Genomic DNA, 19,576 nt, shown 5'->3' on the forward strand with positions numbered 1-19,576 from the left:
TGCAATCAACTTCTTATAATCGAAAAGTAGTTCTATAAAATTTCGATTTTCTTAAAGCGAATTGTAAAGGGGTTTCCCCTCCCAACATCCTCATTTCTTTCACTGCAGAAAATGTTCGCTGGGATAGATCGTCGTTGAACTGCTTGAGTTGACGGACCATGGCGCTTGGGTGTTAAAATTTATGACGCAGCATTCTAGTTCGATGTCAGAAATGTTCAATATTTACATAAGCGGATTAATTGGTGTAAATAACAATGCGAAATGAGTGGACCAAGAATAGAGCCAGTTTATATTGTATTTGAATAAACAACACAAAAAGAATTGTCATAAAAATAGTTTTTGAAAAACCGTCGGCAGATTTCAATAACTAAGCGCCATATAAGGCAACTGGTTGATAGAGCGCAACCTTACGCGATTTTCATTTTATATTCAATTGCTAAAAATGTAACTGAAATGGTCATAAATTCAAATGGCGCCGGACGTCATGGTTTGTTGTTCCATGTATTCAATAATGACGCGATGTCATATTTTCAAGTAGCCGTGATTTGTGGCCATGGGGCTGAGGCACGTCTCTCGGTGCAAATTCTTTGAAAGCGGCACTGTGCACTGATGCCGTTGCCCGTCACATCGATGCAAGACGAAGACTTAAAATATCTGGGGCAGTGCAACACTTTCGCTCCCAAAAACTGACGCTGATGATGTCATCTTCGTTGCCCAAGTGGCCCAACCTTGCTGCGATGATCTTGAAGGACCGCCTTTGTTGCCATTTATAGTCATCATCTTAAACTTATTTATTAAGATGTATGTATGTGTGTGGGAGTGTGTGTGTGTGTGTGTGTATGTACATGCTTGATCACGTTTTCAAGTAGGGGCGCGATCGCGACACAATGATGATAAATTTGCTGCTTTTGTAGACTGGAGGAACTGCAGTATTAATGCCAAACGAATTTGATTCCTGGAATCTTTCGCCAGACAAAGCCGCAATAAATTTTGTGGTTGAGTTTATATATGTATGTATGTATATGTACATATGTATGTATGTATGCTTAACGATGTGATGTGAGTTTTGGACCACAGCTGCGATGTTAGCGCTGCTAAAATATTTTTGTGCATGCAGAAACTTCGACAGATCTCTAAAAAAATCAGATTTATTATATTTATATGTATGTATGTACTATGCACATCACATTAATTATATTGTATAATACTGTAACGAAAACAGAGTACCCTTTTATAGTACCACCCTCGCAATATCCTAAGTTTTTTAAGATTCTAAGCCTGCCGATGGAAATTCGAAGCCTACTCTATTCGGTCACTGTGGAAAGACTCTGCTTCATCATATTCAGTTCTTGACCAAAAAGAACACATTCCAAATTCAAAATACCAATTGACATTTTGACATTGAGCTGCGTAACTTGATGCATTTGTCGTGTGACTTAATTAAACACCTCTCAAATGAGATACTTATATTAATTGCAGTATTCCAAATGCTCAACGATTCGTCGGCCGGGCAGGCAAAAAGTCGCTTGACAGCTTTATTCGAAACTGTTGGCAAAGCAATTAGGCGGCTTATATGATAACTTGGTTGCTACACATACCTATGTATAGTACATACCTACATATACGTGTATATATGCATATGTATTATCGAAATGTATATATACTAGCTATGCTGCAGAGTGTGGGCAAGCCATAAGCAGAGGTGTTAATTTTGACGCCTCTTTCTCGCTGTCACATGGACTATGCAAATGCAGAACGCTCCGTAGATAAGCAAACTGATACCTTATCACATGTGTATATATCTACGAGTACATCCAATAATACATATGTATGTATGTAAATTCTGCCCACAAAGCACGCGCTCACATTTTTAAAGGTCAAGTTGAAGACTGTTTACCACACACACACAAATTCAAAGCGACTGTAAAACGGCAGAAACAGCTGCGATTACGTAGCCATAAAATAAAAAGAACTTAATGTTCCACTGGCGCTAATAAATTTTGCCACGTAGTACCAACTTTTGCGCGAAACGCCCCGTGTTGTCGTCATCGTTAAGCTTTGGCCAATGCTGTCTGTACAAATTTACATACCCATGAATAGTACAATAGTACACATACATATGTACATATGTATGTACATGCATATGTACATATGTATCGATGTACATACATACATATATATACATATGTATGTTTACAGTTCAAAGCACTCGCAGTCCGAGGTCAATATGAAAACGAATGCTTCGCCAATGTAACCGCAGCCCCAGCGCTCCATTCAGTTTCGTTTTCCTCTAACCGACTTCGCCAGAGTCCGAACCATTAAAACTTTATAGATGTTTGCGTTATAAACACTGACACTATAAATAATCGTCTCGCTCGCATAAATTACTTCTTTCCTATCAAATATCGGACACTAATTGCTTTCTTATGGCGTACGCTCTGCTGGGCCGATTGAGATACGAATTGTTCAATATTGCTTTGTACACACATTCCGGATTTAGGAAATGGGCCACTTTCCGTAATAATAAGTACAAGTATCTTTGTTATTAAAATATAATAATATATAAAATATAATAATAGTCCTAATTAATATTCCAAGTGTGTGAAAAGTCTTCTAAAACTCTGTACCCGAAGGGTATAATTAATATCAATTGACTATTACTATACATTTTAAATTACTTCATCCTTTCAGCACAACATCTAACATTAACAGTTTGCTTTGGTACAATATTTATATATGTATGTACTATAAGTAGGTGGTAGTGTTATTTTCTCCACTATGTTTTCTTTATAAGATGTGTATTACTTTTTGTATTAAATGTTGAGCTTTAAAAAATATGTTCTTCATAATAAGAAGACATTTCAACGTTCGCCAATATGTACGTTTGTAGATTTAGGCGAATTGCTTACCAATTTTCAGTTCACCTCTCTCGTCATACTGGATACTGAAAAATATGGCAAATTGTCTATGCTTGCTCATTAAGTGCTACATTATACTCGTACATACAATCATGTACTATATATACAAGTATTGTAGAGCGATTTGGAAGAATTTCTTTCTGTGATAAAAGCTGCCTGCTGGTTTTAGGCTCACAGCACATAGGTATAGCGCTCGCTTTTGTTTATTTTATCGCTATTATTAATATGAAATTCGCAGCTGTGCGCTGTTTACACGCTATTTTGCTTTTAATCCTAATGTGTCTAAACTGCTTATTGCACACATTTTGTTGTGTGAGCAAAAGTTTCGAGTTTTTCAACACTTTTTAAAGGCGTCTGACTCATAGAAGGAAAAATTAATTAACTAACACTTGACTTTTTAGTCTTCTAAATTATTCACTAAAGAATGATAGTATTTGCTGTTCAGAAATGAAAGAAAAGAAAAATGATAGAAATTAACTAGTACACCTAGCCCTCGCTTCACACGAAATTGCAAAATATTTTGAAGTGCAAAAAATGTTGAAGCAGTCCGTTTCAGTTGTATCCGAAATCCTGATTATAGAGCGCCTGATATACTCGTAGTAGTATGTTTTCAAAGTGCGAACTTTTATTTAAACATTCAGATTTGGCTACTATTAATGGATGACCTGGGGCATATTTCAACAACAAAAGTGAGTTAAAGTAAAAAATATTTTAAAATATTTTCAACTTATATCGTGTAAGAACGAGGTTTTCAGCGTTTTAAAGGAGAAAAAGATAGCAAATTTTTAACCGTGTTAGACCGAGTTCGTATTAAATAGGTTGTGTTAGGCGACTGTAACACTATACATTGATGCTTCCCGACGACTTTAAAAACTTTATGTAACAAAGGAATATAGCCACACAGATATGGCAGACCTATTGCCTTTCGTTCTAATTGGCAATGATTTTTGAACAATTCTCCCTTTTAATTGATCGTCAATGCCACAGACCGTTGAGGGGCCCCATTTCTCCTTCTTTTTGATATCACCTACTGGTCCGATATTCTCTTGGTTGTCACTCCTCATTGGCACCGCCAATGACGCCAACGCGTTGGCATTTCGAGTTCAAGTTCAGCGAGCTGCGCCAACAGTCTCCAAGTTTCCACGTCTCCGCCTGCATTGGCCAACATTTCATGGCAAGAGCAGACACCGACGGCAACTCGGGCATATCTGATCTAAGTGTGTAGGTAAAGTGGAAATATTAAGAAAAACACGTGATTTGCATTCGGCTCGTTCGAATAACCGCCAAATCGAAATCGATTGCTGTTGTTTATTGACTTTGGCGATTGCCGTTGCCGTTGCCATTGCCGGTTTGCTCTTGAACGAGTTGCACACACAAACAAACAGAAGCTTGCAACTAATCGAAATGGCCATAGTAACCAAAGCAAACAGTGACGTCAGTGTTGGAATAATGGGTCTTTGGCTCAATTAAAAACAATTTGTGCCGTTGAATGGCAATTGCTGTTGACACATTTTATCTGAAGGCATTTGATTTGCCAAACACACGACGGGACAGATAAACAAAACTCTGCACTGCACACAGCCAATTGTGATTATTCACACATATGTACATACATGCATACTTGTATTTATGTATGAATTTGCATAAACTGTTTATATGGATATTTTATAGTCGGCACATTGGTTTTTATTACTTGTTGTTGTTGTTGTTACCGAGAGTTAATAATAAACAGCTGCATTGACAAATTTCACGCCAGCGTTTCCAATTCTCTGCGGAATTCGCTAGCATTTTCAAATCTGTACAAAAATTGTTGTACTACTTACTAATATTCTATATTCCTTGGCAATCCACAAAAATTGTTTAAAATAAAAAAGGATGTTTTTTAGAGACGATTTTACTGATTAAGTTAAGTTTAACTCAACTTGCTTTATAAGTTCATTTGCCCAAAATCATTTATTTTAAATATCACAAAATAAATCAATAATTTAGTCATTTGGTATCTCAACACTATATGTATATATGTAATTTGATGTTCTAAATAGAATACAACCTTAACAAAAATGCTTATTCATACCAAAGTTTATCCATTTCATCCTTTCAAAAAGTACAAGTCAAACTTTTCAAAGAATATGCAGAATTCTGGCAATCTTTTTCAACCTTCCTTCGCTTTGGATCTGGCTGTAAAGCCTTTTGAATTTTATTGACGTAATCTTGCAGCGTTATCTAATAAAATTAAACAATTTATTTTAATGGTCAGTCATTAGTCACAGCATGCAAATGAGGCTAAGTGATTTTTGTTGTTAGATTTCAAGTCAAGCAGAATGCAGATATTTCGAACATAGAAAACGTTTGTCGACCCACCGCCTCGGGCAAGCGTGCAAAATTTGCCAAAATTGGCAAAAAATTATGGCCTATAGCGGCCTTAGCACAAAGCCAAAAGGCGGCTATTCTGAGCTACCGCCACTGCAACTGCAATTTTCCGTCTATTGGAAGTGCATTTGACTGAATGCCAACTCTGATGCTATCTATCCGCATGCCTGCCTCAGCCCGTGGCTCGTCGAAGCGCACGTACGATCACCATTAGAAGCGCATAGATTGCACTTTAATAGATAAATATGAACATTGCCTGAGCTGCATAACGCATTTGTCATAAGGCGGAACCAAAGACCAGAGATATGGAACTCTTTTGTTATGCTGACTTGGCTTTGCATGACATTCCATGCCACAAGTATATGGCATATGGCGTACTGTATGGCACTGTGCTGTCGCTAAATGTGACGGGCCAGTCTTTGTAGCTGCCGAGGTCTTTTTGAACGTCCACGCAATTTGGCAAACATTTTATTTTGCTTCCCTGCAGCACTACTGATCTAAATTAACTTCAATCTTAAGTAAGGCCCACGCATTCTGTCTGCGAACGCTGACAATTGGGACAAATGCTTTCAGCTCTTGCAAGCATTCTTCTTAATTGGCACCCAAAATATAAAAGCATTCAAATTGAAAATGGCAGACTGTGCGATACCCTCATGATTATATGACCTTTAAAGTAACAAAATTCAGTAATTAAAATTTGAATTCTTTTTACAAAATTTGTCGGCTCCTATTACTCGTGAGGAATCAAGAAATATTTCAGTTCACTGAACTGTAGACATTTAGGAAATGCAAATCCTGATGTACTTCGTACAACTCTGCGACGATCCAGAGTACTGGATTTTGTGACTCCAGAGTACTTAGATACAAATGCGATAAGTACACTATTAATACTGTTTGACAAACTAATTTTTATACTCTGTACATGAAATGTACAAGAGTCCGTCTGTCAGTCTGTCCGTCCGTATGAACACCTGGATCTCAGAGACTATAAGAGGTAGAGACACCAAAGACCACAAAGATTCGTTATGTGTGTACGCTGTGCAAGTTTGCTTTATTTTCTTGATTTTTCCCCCACTTCCCTCCTACGGGGGTTTTTCCGTAACGCCGTTCATATAATCGCCTATATATCGGAGACTTTAAGACCTAGGGATATCAAATTAAAGAAGAAGACTGAAACGATTAGGTTTTTTCAAAACATTTAGATAAGCACAAGCCACCACTAACTTATTAATCCTCGCGCGGAAGTGCTCGTGGTTGGGCTATTTTATATTTGTAAAAATGTAATGTTAAGGTGCTAATCTGAATGCACGGCTTCAATGCTTTGATTAAACAGAAAAAAAAATCAAATTAAAGTCCAAGATGCCTTATGTGAATACGCTGGTGCTTTGACTGTTCCACTCCTATTGCTTGGTCCAGGCACAGTGACAATTGATCTGTGATCTGTAATTTTCTTAGAATAGTTGTCCCTTATAATACCGTTATTATGTATATACCGCATTTCTAGTGGCCGAGCGAATTTATCTTTGTCGGACTGTCCGTTGCTAACAGTCCCTCAATATGAGCAGAATCTTAAAAATGTAGAAGGTAAAGTTTAATTCTCTCTAAATATTCTTTAAACAGGGGAATAATTAAAAATAATAATATCAGTAGTAGTCGGAACAACTTGAGGGTCGATAAATGGGGCCAACTCTTTGAGGGCAGGGTACGCGAAATTGGCAAACGGAAACTGCAAATTTCGCGACAATTAATCAATTGGCATAATGAAAACGAAATTTTGTGCGTGGGTTAACCAACAACTGCTGACAAGCCTTCGAGCGCCGCTTTAAAAACTCGGCCAACAAACACAGCTCGTACGCAGGTGTGCGTGAGTGACGAAATGCCTGGCGAGTTCATTAAATTTTAAATTAACCGCAAACACAAACACAAACAGAACTCTGTTGAGCTGCCGTTGATAAATCACAGCCATAAATCACAGATCTCAAAGACAGTGCCTACTACACTCAACATGCTCGTACTACCAGCGCTTTGGGCCATGAATTGGACCCACTCGGCGCGGCGTTTGCTCAATGGGCCAAATAACATTTTTCACTGAGCTTTTCATTAGCCAAATCAACCCAAAGTGGCCGCCGCGTCACTTGAAACCGTTTAACATGGCCTCCCATATGATTTCAAATAAATGAAAATTTTGACAGTGTTATAAATAGACTCCTTCGCAGTCATGCAAAAATATAAACAAACCTAAATACTTTCACACACAGGCAACAACAACAACAACAACAAAGCGGTCGCGAGCTGAAAGGCTCTGCCAGAAAAGCGTGACAATGTCAGTGCCGACTGCGCGCCAAACAAATGAAAATGAGAGCAAAATAATTTGGCATCGGGCCAAATCAATGTGTGATTAAACCGGCCAGGCCAAGTCATAAAAAATGAAACTACCAAGCGGCAACAACAGCAACAAATACAACAACAGCAACACCAACAAAGTGTAATGGTAGATAGTAAAAAGACAGCGCCAAGTTCAAAACAACATTTGCACATAAATAACATAAAATTCAAATACACTCTATACAATAATAAATGTATATTGGAATGGAAATTTGGAAATGGGAACACAAACCAGCATTTGCGTTTATTTTGTGCGAAAGTGAATTATTATTTAAATGAGCTCATATTTATGTTCGACACTCACTAATAACTATGTGAGAGACAGTTTAATACCCTTGGCCACCACTTTGGGCATTTCAGGGGGACGCTGCTAACAAAAAACTAACAAAAAACACAAACGATACACTATAATTATATGAAATTATTGCTTATGTGCTCACTTAATTTTGGATTATGATACATGTGCGTGTGTTTTACAAACTTGTTTTACGCCACTTGCGAGTCAATCATGTTTGGAGGCAGCTCGCCCTTCAAAAATGTGGAAGCGTAACGAGTGAGGCTTGGTTTTTCAAACAGTTTGGACGGAAAAGTTTTGATTAGCAATTAAACATAATGAAAACAGACAAAGAATGAAAGTTCTTGGTTATATAAAAATACAGTATAAATATAATATAGATTTATTTATATTAAATATGTCGGGCAAGAGCAACCTTTGAAAAATGCAAGTGCCGAAAGCACTACAAGTATACATTATACTCACATTACAACTAATTTTGAGATTTTGGTTGGCCGCACAATTTATTTTCATTTCAAATACAAAGGTTTTTTGAAATGGCTGCTTTATTGGGGCTAACATTTTTTTCCACCTCTGCTTCCGCGTCCAATGACATATAAAACGACGAAGTCGGTCCAAAGTAAGAAATGTTTTCAACATCAAAATTTGTTCGTCAAAAAAACGACAATTATTTTAAATAATGCTCTTATGACAACAAGAGAATTTTCGCATCAAAAGGAAATGTATATTTTCCCATCTGTCTAGATTCATAAGTAGTCAAATAATTAGACAGACTGAATTCTTTCCACAAAAATTTCATAATGGAGTTTTTGTGTGTATATCCTTTTCATAAATTAATATTATCTTGTGATTTGGAGTCCTCCCTTCGTCGATAAAATTCGTACCTCTTCGATGGGTTCTTGATACTGATATGAACTTATATAAAATTTTTCCTGTATTTACTAAATGTTCAAATGTTTTGCATTAAAATTATTGATTTAAATTAAAAGTGCCATATCAAGCTTTAGTTTGAATTCTACAAACTGAGCGTATGTATGATTGCTCGGCCTTCTCGCTAGTTCCTCCTTTGGAGAAGATTCACACGGAAACTATTTTTATTTGCATGCAGCTCAGATTGTCCGATTACAAAATTTACATACGCCTAATTAGTCATAAGCCAAGTGGTGAGCAGCAAGCTCAAAACGAACGACGATTCCTTAATAAATTGTCGCCTGGGTAATGAATGAGCTGGACAGCGTCTCCTCAATTGAAAATAAATTGCGCAACTGAATACACTTTGTAAGTACATATTTGTGTGTGGTAGCGAGCACTTCGAGCTTGCATTGTAGTGCCCGTAAAAAATTAAGGCGAATCGACAATTTGCAAACTGTAGGTCGCAATGACAATGCCGGCATCGGATTTCAATGAAGCACGCGTTGCAAAACTAAATTACCGTTTCTACACTACAAGTACGATTGATGAATGAACAGGGGCTGCTAATTGGAAAATTGCAGTGCCGTGTGAAATAAAATGATAATGCGACAAATTGTAAAGCGATTACATATGCATGACAAAACTGCAAGGCAATACTTACATACTCGTACATACATACTGCATACATACTTGTACATATGTACAATGGGAGCTGAAAAGCCATCAAAGAGCCTCAGGTGCATGTCAAAACTAAATCAAAGCCAGCCTATATACAGATATGTTCAACGGATTTTTCTATAGCCCTTTGTACAGCTTTCAGAAGCGCCAGACAGTCAACGCTCCCAATCGCTCAGCACGGCAGCACGACCATTGCGTCACTGTCCGGTAATTTGAAAGAGCGAGGATGGCGGTGCAAGCGTTTTTATTTTCATTTGTGATTTACCCGTGCCAGCCGCGAGTTTATTTACCCCAACACTCACATTTCTCTACGTTGTTTTTGCGTAATGAGCCCCCGAGGGGAGCTCCAGATAGGGTCCAACTCCATTCTGGCTCGCTCCGTCCGCCCACAACTTGTTTTTATAACGCTCTGAGAGCTGCCTAGAGTTTATGATGCTTGCGTTTTCGTTTTATGGTCTCTAGCGTTTTTACTGCGAAATGAAGGCTGCCAACTTTTAATTCTCAACATGCAAAAATTCACTTAGGTGACTGAAATTGGGTTGAGTGTGGTTACGAATACGTATTATGCATGTATGTATGTAGTATGTATGTAAATTATGTGTGTGTGTTTGAGTGTTTTTTTTTTTTGGGTGGCGTCATTTTGCAGCTCGAGAATAAGCGCTAATTTAATTTGCAAATTAGTCGTTTGAAACGCCCGACAAGCGACGAATTTGTTTTTATGCACGAAAGCACCTTTTCAGAGGCTTAGCGGGAAGCGTCATTTGGCTCTTGCAATTGTACAATGGCAACAACTATTGGCCAATGTTGGCCAATGCTTAACACTAGAATTGGTTAGAGCTGTGCCAGATGTGTGAATGAAGGTGCTTTGATGCTGAAATAGCACCTTACATTTCGTACTTCACTATTTGCTTCACATTATGAAGCCTCTTCTATAAATGATATTGAACTCAGTTATTCGTTCATAATAAAATTAGCTCACTAATCAATAATTTGTAATGAGAGAATACAGCAGACGGCTTAGAAAAAATGTTAGTAAAAATAGTAAAAGTACACTGATAGAAAAGTTGCATAGTACGGATGAATATTTTCATATTAAATTTAATGTTCACCTATTTCATATTCAAATCAAATTTTATATTTGATCGCCACTTTGATTAAAAACATATTCAAATAGTGATTTCAATATGAATAATATTCAAAAGAAAGTGTAAAACTTCGTTATTAAAGTGTGTCATATTCAATTTAATGTTGAACCATATTAAATATTAATATGCACACACTTCAAAAAACAAATAGTTAAATGGAATATAGCCATAGGAAATTATAATATTTTTCTCAACTTTAATTTGAAGTTTTTTGTAGTCGATTTGAATATACTAGAAAAATATTAAATTTCAATTGACTAGAATTCTCAAGTCGGTTTTCAGCCGTTGTGTGATATAAATACAAAGTGCAACCGGTCGACATGCATATATGGTCGTTATGTATGTGTCAAGTAAGTGTTATTCAATCAGCTGCTCCCTTCAGTTAAATATATTAATATTGATCGAAACTATATCCGTAAATAAAAGGGCATAAAAAAACATCAATAAACTGTCGAGAATTTGTTTCGCCAATAACTTTTCTTAAAATTTACCGAATTGAATACAATTTTAAACGAACAGTAGATAATTATATATAAATGATACGTGCAAAGTTTGGTTTATAGTTTATAGTTTCTGAGATCCTTGCGTTCATCCAGACGGACGGACCAGTCTAGATCGATTTCTCTCGTCATGCTGATTCAGAATATATATAAGTACTTTATGGGGTCGGAGATGCTTCCTTCTGCATGTTATTACATACTTTGCACAAACCTAATATACCCTTTTTACCCTACGGGTACAGGGTATAAAAACCAGTAGCGTAGAAAAAAAGTAGAAAAAATATTTTATAATTATAAAAAATAAACCTGTGGCGTGAATCAAACCCACGTCTCCACATCATCATCTGTGATTTAATATCGTCACACTTTAAATTTCATATTTTACTCCACGACTTCGTTCTTTACTGTTAGTTTATTCAAACCAAATTAACTAAATAAGAAACTGTTCGCAAGTATGAATATATGTAGTTTTCGCTTGTTATACCCTTTCTAGAAAGGTTAATTGGACTTCACTCGTAGCTAAAAATCTTAAGTTCGAAAACAAAGCATGGTGAGTGTATGGAGTTGTGGCACTAATGGTAGCTCAGCTTTTGCGAAATTCATACCGACACTAAGGAAAGGTCCTGCACAGAGCGAATGCAGCAATTCCTGGCACTCTACCACTAAAGGCACTAGGGGCCGATGTTTTCCTTACAATTTACAATTTATTTTCGCAGCTGAACCCTCTTTAAAAATCGTATAACGGATTTCATTTCTTGGAATAACTCTCATCGGAGTTTTTCTGCACTGCGACTCAATTGTTCAAAATTTATTGCTTTAATGAAACATGTACGTATTTGTAGTACGAGTAGGTTATTCAATAAAGATCGGAGTACGATTTATCAAAGTCACGCCTCCCGTGCTTCGCTCAATCCCTTGAGTATTTCCTGCCTGCCACGCCCTGTGGCTCGTCTGGCTTATGCTAATTTCTGAAGCGCAGCAAAATGCAATTATGTCGCTTCAAGTGCGTCGCCTACGATCAGCGATCCGTGGGGCATGAAGTGCGCAAAGCAGACGACGACAGTTGTGGCAGCTTCAGTCGCCTGAGTGTGTGATTGCCCCGCCCACATGCCTGAGGCAAGTTGCAGCTCTTATCTGACATTGAGTTAAATGCAAAGGTGTTGCCAAGGGCCTAGGGCCCAGGTCTACAGCGATAAATCAGCGACACAATCATCACGCACAGTGTGAAGAATTTAAATCTGAACGCTTGTTTGTCGCGCCAAATTGTTTAGATTTCAAATATACTTGTACTTAGTTGCTGCCACCGTTTCCCGTTCTTCTTCGAGGTAATGCGAGGCAAGTTGTCTCTTCGTCTTTACCACCGGTATTCCCAGGGATTTACTCTGTCGTTGCATGTTGACAGAGCGCGTCACTCCAGCTCTTGTCTGCTTTAACGAACTGTATACAAGTAATTATAATTATATATCACTGTCTGGCCCTGCCCCGGCCCGGGCTGCTACCGTTGAGTACTATACTGCAAATAATGCGACCGTTGTTTATTTGAGTGCACTGTGTTCCGTTTTAAGTTCTTTTTTCTCTGCTCGGGGCACCGGAAACACTACCGGCTACTTGTGACCCCAGACGAGTTGTCGCGGAGCCATGTCAAGCCATTGGCTTCATTGTGCAGCCACATAATTAGCCGCTCTGTTTTAATAACTTAATCAGATTTCACCTCATTTGTGCCTTTTTCTCTCGGACACATGCAAATTCAATAATTGCCACAAAATATGATCAAAGTATAAAACAAACTGCTGAACAGATTAGGCTACTAAATCGAGTTATGCTAATGTCAAGCCATCGATTAACACGCTCACTATTTAGCGCCTTCATTTGCTTAAATGTTATGAAAGATTTAAAGTTGGATTGATCTTGCGGGACTTGTGGATTCACTTTCGTGCTGGAGCAACACATTGTCGTTTCAGATACGGATATCAGCGATTCTGCGGAATTCACGAAACCAAACTGAACTACGAAAACACCTTTTCTGTCACTGGAGTTATTGTTTTTCATACTCTCGTCTCTGAGCGGCCCAGATCAAAGCAAAGTCAAACCTATAGCACCAAACATTTGGCCGAGATGTATGTAAACATTTTGTTCGTTAAGGGAGATGCAAGTTGCTGACTTTGTAGAGCTTCGAAAACAAACAGTAAACATTTCCACATAATTTCCATACAAATTAACTTCAACACACAGCATTTACACATTTGTACGCATTATGAAACGATCCAGCTTTGTTTATTCCACATAGTTTGAGACAAAAAAGCTAATTAATATTCAGTTTACAAATGCTGCAGCCATGGTATTTACATCTTTGTAATTAAACACATTCCTGTGTTGATTTTGTTGGTATCAGTTGATATCCTCAATACAGTATAATATTTCCAAAACATTATTTATTTATTTTTTTTTTTTTTCTTTTTTTGGTCCATTTTGTCACTGAATCGAATTGTGAAGTACATCATGGACGCCCACATGTACACGACCAGTGCCGTATTTGGAGTAATGCCACTTTCTTCAATATATAAAAGCTTAGATCAGCGATATCAAAGATAAAGATCACTGACTAGACCCGGCTCTTCTCATAGGATTCGATTTGACACATCAAATTATTTACATAGACCGAAGCAAATGGACTGAGGCATACAAATGTGTATAGTATTTCTACCGCCTCTTAAACCAGCTGCTCCTGCATGTTCAGAAATAATGCATAATCGTTAAAGCTGCCAACCATTTCCGCAGCCATCCAATCAAACGCCCATTAAATGCACTTGTCTGTAATTGCATTGTTGAATGCTTCATTAGAGGCATGCAAAACAGCACTGCATGTGCAAAGTTATTATTATTACGACAATAAAATGGTAGTAGGCCCTATCCCTGCCCTGTCCCAGTTCCAGCCAAATGTGTAGCCAGGGAGCGCTTCTAGCTCGCCTCAACAACTACACGTTCATGGCGAGTTCAATAAACTCTGGCAGTTTGCGTGGCTTTCTGCTTTGTTTTTGGCTTTATTTCTCGTTCTTTATTTGTAAATATAAACAATTCAACTGAACAAATGACAACAAAAAGAAGCCGGCAAAAAATTCAGCAAATTGTAGATGTAGTTGTTTTTTTTTTTTTTTGCAGAGCCAGACCGCTTGACTGCGAGTGAAAAAGTTTGTTTTTAACAACTTAATTGGCTGCCAATTAAATGGCTAACACGACAAACGCGTTTGGCGTGCAACGTTTAGCGGCTTGAAAAACGTCGCCTTTTGAATTGTAGCTATAAATATTACAAATATGTGGCATAATTTTGTAATTGAAAACGCAGTAAATATCACAGTTGTGTCATTTAATACATTCGAAGGCTTTGGAAAATGTAGGCGGTAATTCGAGTGTCTGAGCTTAAGCCGATTATCAGTGCTGTGACCTAAATATAGTATAGAGGCTTTAATCCATTTCGCCATCTCCCTTAAACTACATTGTCACAACGAAGCTGGTGAGTGTCAATAAATAGGAAAATTCAAAATACAAATACAATTCTAAAGATTCGCCTTTCGGCACGTTTGAGGAAAAACAAAGGCCTCTAAATCAGGCATATACTATAGTGGTATGTACTTGGGAGAGGAATGAGAAAATTAAGGGACTAATGTCTTTTGATGGGCCCAATAGTTGCATTTTTGCAAAATGGCTTGAACTGTCTCTATAAAATCGAACTAGATTTTTATTAACTATTTTTATTAACTTCAACCAGAGGATTACGTAAATAAGCCAATCAATTGTTATGATTTCAGATATGCATGTTTGACGATTTCAAACGATTTGACATGTAAATAGTTTTTAAACAAGAGAGAACGCTACAGTCGAGCAAGCCCGACAGTGTAATACCCTGTACCCAGGTAAACTTCCGTCACTGAGTTATATGCGCCCATAGCAGCAGCAAAAAGAGGAAGAAGAAGAGCGAACTTGTTGCTGCAGTTTGTGGGGGTTGTACTGGCGAGAATTTGTTTCGCTAATAACTTTTCTTAGAATTGACAGAATTGAAAAAAAAACAACAGTAGACAATTGTATATGAATTATGTGTGCAAAGTTTGGTTTAGGTAGCATTTAAAATGTGGACGCTATTGACGAAATTCTGTAGCGGAGGAAGGGGGGGAAAATTAAAAAAAATAAAATAAACTCGTCCTTACTCGGACCTAGGAGAATCTGGATGCCAACTTTGGTTATTCTAGCTTTTATAGTTTCTGAGATCCTCGCGTTCATCCAGACGGACGGACAGACGGACGGACATGTCTAGATCGATTTCTCTCGTCATGCTGATTCAGAATATATATGTATACTTTATGGGGTCGGAGATGCTTCCTTCTGCATGTTACATACTTTGCACAAACCTAATATACCCTTTTTACCCTACGGGTACAGGGTATAAAAACATATTATTATTAACTTCATGTAAAAAATTGTTATCTTTAATTAATTTTGTTTCTGTTTTTTAATTTCCTTTATGCTTTCTATGCCTCTTACTATACACAAATATGCAGTTGAAAGGGGTCGTTTGTGTAGCGATTAGAAAGAGATCAGAAATCAAAAACAAATCCGCCTTTTACGCTTAAAAACTCCATTGCATGTTTGTGTATTCTGTGAGCTTCTTATATACTATGTATGTCCGGGTACATGAAGCGCCTAAATAATCCGAGAGCACTGAAAAGTTGTCCGGGCAGCTGGAATTGGGTCAGTAAACAATTAAGTCAGCAAAGTGTAGGGAGAGAATGCAAAAAGCAGAGCTGTTGCTAAAAAGACACGTCCAGAAACAACATGTGGCATTAATGAGATGGCGACGGACGAGACACAGCTCGAGTGGAAGTTGCAGTTGCAGTTTAACATGCGGATCCAAGTCTGAATAAAAACAAGCAGCAGAACTGAGGGAAGTGGAGAACAAATGGAGTATCTCATAAGTCAGAACATTTCACAACTCTGAGAATGCGCTAAAAGAAAAATTGACTTGTAAACATGCCCAGCGAGCAGCTATTGTTTAAATAACCCAAATAGTCAAGCAACACTCTTTTCCAATAAGCAACGAAAATGGGTTATCATTTCAGTCAGTCGCACGCGGAAGTGCACGAGTATCGAGGCAGTGTGAACACGTCAACATGCACCATTAAAGACACCAACAACGAAAACTCACAAAATATGTACAATTGTCTCCGGTGTTGTGATTTCGATGGGAAGATAAGATACGAGCACGACACTCTGTAGGTGAAAGAAAGCAGCCAGGTACCCATTTAGTCAGCCAGGGGTGACGCAAATGCGACAATTTCTCTCGAAATAGGCGTCGGCGATAAGGCGGTAGCTGGTTATCAATGAATAATTTTTGAGATACGAGTGCAAGAACGAGTTGTGTCGGGTCTTTCGCAACCAAAGATTTGTTGTAGCTGGCGGCAGCTGCCATACTGGCGATTTTTCAGATATGCTAAGAACCTGAGCAGCCAGGAAGCAAATATTTTCCACCCATATCTTTGTGCGGTATGCGATTATTTAACTGTAGATTGCACATATCACTAGCGTTCTGCTTTCTGATTTCGTTATCTTCTGCTGATTTTTTATTTTTTACCAACATATTGCAAGCGGTAATTGGCCCCAGACCAGCTCGTGCCTGCGTTATCTTTTTCTGATGAAAAGCTAATTTTATGCGCTTCTTGTTTATTCAATATTTACATTCAATATTTGCTAAGCTGAGCATTTAATGCGAAGAATTACGGAGTATTTGACTGTACTATATATCTAATATAAAACTGCTCATAAGAAGAATATTCAAAATGAAATACGTGCTTTAAATTCACTCTAAATAAGTTACTAGTATATATAAATTTTCTGATTTTCAAAACTTGATTGTCATTTAATGGTCTTAAGTTTCCTATATACTGGACTAATAAAAAAAATTGCTTGTCATTTAAGATGCAATATGATAACTGTTAACCACATATCATTCCGACATAATATTATCTTTAGGTTTCAGAAAAATCCGAGATACTAGATTAGATACGCTTATACCTTTCGGAAGTTGAGTTGAAAAGCCCTGAGAGCAACGCACCGAAATATTCAAGTGGTCGGACATAAGGAATTTTTTTAACTATTTGACCTACAGCTAGTCAGTAATTGTGGCATCTAGTTTTCACATTTATAGACACGTAAACAGGCAGTAAGATAATTAAAAATACCGTTTGTAAAAGAATATTTTTAATTACATATTCACTTGCGCGTAAGTGTAGAAGCTCATCACTTTTTTATACCCTGTACCCAAAGGGTACAAGGGTATATTAGTTTTGTGCGAGTGCACATGGAACACACAGAAGGAGGCTTGGTAGACCCCACAAAGTATATATATTCTTGATCAGCATGACAAGCCGAGTCGATATAGCCATGTCCGTCTGTCCGTCTGTCCGTCTGTCTGTCCGTCTGTCTGTCCGTCTGTCTGTCTGTCTGTATGAACGCAAGGATCTCCGAAAGTATAAGAGCTAGAATAACCAAACTTGGTATACAGATTCTCCTGAGACCGAGAAAGGACGAGTTTGTTAATTTTTTCTGATCCGCCCCCCCACTCCCCCCCTATTACTGATTTTCTATAACTCCCGTAATTCTTGGAATTTTGAACTAAAATTTGGTAGTCACATTAGGTTAGTAATTATATATCCGTATACCAAGTTTCATTATGATAGAATGATCGGAAAGAAAGTTATAGCCATATAACCAGGCCCAATGCACACATACATACATATGTACAAGTACACAAACACGCATAAGGCACGATTCTGATGTAAATGTAAATGTATCTATGCATGCATGGAATATTTTATATTTAATTTAGTTAATTAATTAAATTAAATTAATTAATGAAATAAATTAAATTAATTAATTTAATAAAATTAATTTAATTAATTTTTTGTGGGGTGGTACAGGGTATTTAAGAGTTGAGCCTGCTCGACTTTAGCATTCCTTTCTTGTTTTACCATTACATCTGTAACGACGCGTTGCGCAGCAACCAGCTGTGCGTCATTACGATGCCAAGTAGTTGTAAATTAATAAGTAATTGTAAGAATAGCAAGCCATGAAGGCGAGTAATTTTAAGTTCGGTTTAGGTTAGTTCTCTTCTGGCTCAGGCCCAACGCGCACTGAAGCGCTCTATATGTTGTTCTACAATTAAAGAAACACGTGGAGAAGTTTGGGCATACCGCCCTCTTTTATTTGGTGGACACCTCGGCACTTTGGGGTGCCTAATTTATTTCAGCATACTCTGGCCGGCGAGCATACCCGCGGCAGAGTAACAACGTTACAAGTGGCGCCCGAGCAGGGACCCCAAAGAAGTGTGAGGTTAGATCCGACCAAGTAGGGGAGAGAGCGTGGACCTACGATGCTACGAACGAGCTGGATTCGCGTGCTGCGGAAGGAAGAGCTCAGCACGGTGCTGCGCGAGTTCGACATCGAGGAGACCGGCACCGTGGAGGCTTTGCGGGGGCGGCTGGCAACGTTCGTGAAGTCGGCCCAAGAAGAGTACCGACCCCGCCTGGAAGAACTAGCGGCGTATTACGAGAACATGTCGTCGCGTACCGCGACGGCAGGTCAGTTGAGCCCGGTGCCCGGCGGACGGCTGGGAGTCCCGAAACAAGAGGACGTACCGGAGGGACTGCTCGTCGTGACAGAGGCGAACACGACACCGCTAACTCCTGCGACAGTGCCGACCATCTCGGTAGCGGTCGCGGCCTCGCCGGGAGCTACCACAACCGAGCCCACGGCAGCCTCAGCGACGCCAACAGTGGCTCTAGTGCTCTCAACGGCGGACCTGACACAAGCGATTGCCGAGTTGGCTCAGTACACCCACCGGTTGGCCCAGGCTATGGAGGATGGTTTCCAGAAGCTGTCGAGCCAGGTCTGCGGTTCCACCGCGCCTGCTGGTAATGTGCCTGACGAAGATGACCCAACAGCACCGACTCCAGCGTCACCGCTCGCAAGCGCGCAGGCGGTGGCAGAACCACAGGCGCCAACATCAGCCGTGTCAACCGCATCCGCGGCTGGTTCGGCCCACTCGACAATGTCACGAGCGGAGCGGAGAGCCCTGAGCACGGAGGTGGCACAGTGGGGAGTACGTTTCGACGGCAGCGGGGACCCAAGAACGTTCCTCCGGGACCTGGAAGATAAGGCAGAGATGAGGAACGTGCGATTAGATGAGTTGGTGACCGTGTTACCGGAAGTCCTGGTTGGCGAGGCGAAGGAGTGGGAGTGGTCAAGGCGCAATTTGGCACAACGGTGGGCCGAGTTCCGCCAAGACCTACTAAAAGAATATCCAGCGGGTCCCCACATAGAAGA

General features: G+C 39.0%; 1 protein-coding gene across 3 annotated transcripts in view; it reads left to right on the forward strand.

The window, feature by feature from the left end:
* Positions 1-19,576, forward strand: part of LOC115625081 (aminopeptidase N) — a 39,626-nt gene that overhangs the window by 3,040 nt on the left and 17,010 nt on the right. The gene's annotated exons all lie outside the window — the stretch shown is intronic.

Source organism: Scaptodrosophila lebanonensis, unplaced genomic scaffold (assembly GCF_003285725.1).
Source record: "Scaptodrosophila lebanonensis strain 11010-0011.00,11010-0021.00 unplaced genomic scaffold, SlebRS2 tig00000072-arrow-pilon, whole genome shotgun sequence".
Classification (NCBI taxonomy): Eukaryota; Metazoa; Arthropoda; class Insecta; order Diptera; family Drosophilidae; genus Scaptodrosophila; species Scaptodrosophila lebanonensis.